This window comes from Lathyrus oleraceus, chromosome 6 (assembly GCF_024323335.1).
Source record: "Lathyrus oleraceus cultivar Zhongwan6 chromosome 6, CAAS_Psat_ZW6_1.0, whole genome shotgun sequence".
Classification (NCBI taxonomy): domain Eukaryota; kingdom Viridiplantae; phylum Streptophyta; class Magnoliopsida; order Fabales; family Fabaceae; genus Lathyrus; species Lathyrus oleraceus.
This window is the reverse complement of record NC_066584.1, coordinates 466,567,121-466,570,679: the sequence shown is the minus strand read 5'-3', so window position 1 is coordinate 466,570,679 and position 3,559 is coordinate 466,567,121. Positions and strand designations below refer to the sequence as shown.

Genomic DNA, 3,559 nt, shown 5'->3' with positions numbered 1-3,559 from the left:
GTATCCCATATCTGTGTAGAAAGACTTGTCAATTATTCGATTTAAATTGCACTAAAGTCTATGAATAGAGGCGAATACGATGAGCAACTGAGTCATTTGTCCCGTACCCAAAGATATTCAGAATGAGGATAAGAATTCTTCATTCTCATCCATTCTCTATTACTTAAGGCTCATGTTGTGCAATTTGCATCATAATTGACGAGTGTTGAAGTTGAATCTCTTTGTTGCTTCCTGTGATGAAGGATTGCTTTGAAGAAAGAGACTCGACAATCAATTTACTCAAATTGTATTGAAGTCTATAATTAGAGGTGAATACGATGAACAACTGGATCATTCGTCCCATACCAAAAGATATTCAGAATAAGGATAGGAATTCTCCACTCTCACTCCTTCTATATTGCTTAAGGCTCATGGCACACAACTTGACTCATGATTCACAAGTGTTGAATACACCTTTGTTGTGCTTGAACAGTAGTCCACTTTATCTTGTACTGATTTGTATTGAATGGAGTCTTGAATCGTAAGATCTTGTACAACTCTTGAGATCCAGTATATCTAGTACATCTTGAACACAAAGGACTTGTCCTATCAAGTGATCAATGATCTTTTGATCACTTGAATAGGCTTGGGAAATTGAGCACATTAAAAAGGATTTGGTTTATCAAAGCAAACTTCGATCAACCCAACCAATGTGAATAAAAATGACCAGAATCAAGTACACAACATACCTATAGATTAATCAATTAATTAGATGATTTACAAGTCCTAAGTTAGGGGAACATGCATTTCAAGATTTTAAACTCTAGTGGTACTATAATCAATTTGTACAAATTGTACAATTAGGAATCAAAATATAGTTAAAACTAAACAAACCTAATTATCCAATTATCATCATTATTTATAATCAATTCTAAAATTCTAATTATAACCTAATCACATCTAAAAAATCTAATTGATCTAAAATTCTAAAATTCTAATTAAATTCTAAAAATCCTAGTTCTAAAATTTCTAATGAACCTAATATCCAAAGTTCCCAGTTACCTATACTATTCTAAAATTCTAAATCTAATGAACCTAAAATTATAATTAACACCTAGTCAAATTCTAATTAATCAAATCGACCTAAATCCTCTAATTAACCTCTAATCTAAATTCTCAAACTCTAATTAAACTAAATTCTAAATCTTAAATTCTAATGAACCTAAATTTTAATTAATCATGATAAAATGAACATGAAAATGATTTTAATAAAATAATTAAGAGAGAGAGGGGGGGTGTAGGCCCGTATATGAGGGTAGGAAGAGCAGGAAATTCGTTTGGGCCTTAGGCCCAAACAGATCCGAGTATCAAACACCAAGAAACACGCAAGCTGGAACAATGAACCCACACTTCTCATGAGCTGAAGCAAAAGCAGAAAAATGCTTCTCACAGAAGCGCTTCTTCATCGCGGATTGAAGTTTCAGAGGCAATCGATGTTCAAAGAAAAAACCATGCTCCAAGAAAGTTAAGCCAGTGCACATCCTTAAGCACGATGCAATGAATTTTCATCAAGCAATTTCGTCGTCGCGCTTCCGTTTGCTTCTTCATCTTAGCAATCGGACTCGGAGCGAAAACAAGGTGAAGAATCAATGCTTAAACAAATTTCTTCGAAATCATCATCCAACCGAGGTTCATAACTTATGCGCGCGAATTTGAAATGACGGAAACGAAATCGAAGAGAACTCACTGTATGGAACAGGTATCAAATTCGCCTTGAATTGCTCTCTCTCTCTTCTTCCTCTAATACGAATCGTGTGCGTGAATTTTGATTGAGAAATTGCGAGATTGTGTGCGTGTGTGTGAATTAGTGATGAATGAATCGTTTGCTGAAGAGTTTCTGCATTGTTATTGTGTTGTGATTGTTGCTTCTTCCCTCTGTTCTAAGATTTGCTGTTATGCTGTGAAAATGAGAAATCTGTTTTTGACGAAAGAGAGTGGATGAATGAAAAAATAGTCTGAATGAAAAAATAAGTTCAGTGAAAAGATAGTTTGAATCCTGATTTGAGGCGTGTGATGTGAACTTATATGGTTCTGATTTTCTGTTTTCAAACTCAAATGAAATGTCGGTTAGAAATGCAATAGTTATTTAGATGAAATTCAATCGAAATTTTAATGAAATGTAAAAATGAACTTCAACTTCTGTTTTGAAATGCACTTTTGTTAAATTAAGTTTTGGAAATTAGTTATGTGTTAGTGAAAATTCTGTTATAGTTAGAAACAAATTTTCTGTTAAAGGAATGCCATGTTATTGATGTTAATTTGTTAGTCAGAACCTGTTAGGAGTAATATGATGCTCACAATGAATTTTGTTAGTCATAATGATTGTTAATCACTACTGATTGTTAGCAAAATCTGCTAGTTTATTACACTTCTATTAGAATCAGTTAGGTTGTGAAACTATGCTAATTGATTAGGTCAATGAGTTCAGTTAGTTCAATCGCAGGTTAGTTATCAATTGAATTTAATTGTTTGAACTTAACAAAGTCCTGTTAAGGTTGCTGCAGTTAGTGTAGCTTATATAACTAATTTTCTACTATGACAGTTAATTATTATTCAATTGGCATGAAGCTAATCAGTCAGGCTAATGAAATGAGATTGTTGATGTTAGTTCAGCTGGTTTGAATTGGATTTGTTCTGTTTGTGGTGCAGGGCTACTTAGAGTGCTTGATGAAATTGCTATCATGGACATGTTGTAATGGATCATGCTTGAAGTATGGAATTGGATCATTGGCATTTGGTTAGGGGATGCTTGAGTTGTTCTTGTGTAGTTGTAAGGTTATGTAATGTGGTAATGTATTTGAATTGTATGTAATTTTGGAAGATGACTTTGTAATTTATGGACATGTTGTAATGGGAATGACATATCATGGCTTTGAGGTTTATTAGAACATGGTTGAAATTTGGTTTATTGTTTGTAATGGTTTAAGGTTGAAAGTTGAAAATGAATGTAATTTGGAATTGATGGCTGGATATGAAATTGTAATGAAGGGTAATATGATGAACTTGTATGAAAGTGTGATTTTGAATCAAATGGTTGAATTTAAATGTAATTTGATGAATTTGAATATATGAAGTTTCGACGTATGGAATGTACATTGTATAAAATGGAATGGTATTATGTTTATAAATGGTTGAACATTGAGAAAATGTTAAAAATGTGGGGGAAAAATAGGTTGGTCCAAATGTCGGTCCAAAAGTAGGTTTGACCAGGTTTTGGACCTGGTTACGGACCTGGTCATGGACCAAGTTCCTTGGTCCAAAAGTATGTCAGACCAGGAAATAGACCAAGAATTAGACCAAGCCCAAAAGCCATGCAAAACCCAATAGAACCATGATTTTGATGATGAACATGATAAAATGCATTAAAATAAATCTCACATGGTCAAGAGTGATGAGTTGAGTTTGGTCAACTGGTTGACCAAAAAGTCAACGGTTGACCAAAAGTTAACTTATACAAAAATGCTGAAGTTTATAATCTCTTTTCAACGCCACATGGAAAATGAAACCAAATGAATGGAAT

At 33.4% G+C, this 3,559-nt stretch overlaps 1 long non-coding RNA gene across 1 annotated transcript; it reads left to right on the top strand.

The window, feature by feature from the left end:
* Positions 1-1,346: 1,346 nt before the first annotated feature.
* On the top strand, positions 1,347-3,052 carry LOC127092665 (uncharacterized). The gene is made up of 2 exons (XR_007792254.1): positions 1,347-1,738; positions 2,689-3,052. It is a non-coding gene; the product is annotated as an uncharacterized LOC127092665 (long non-coding RNA).
* Positions 3,053-3,559: the final 507 nt, after the last annotated feature.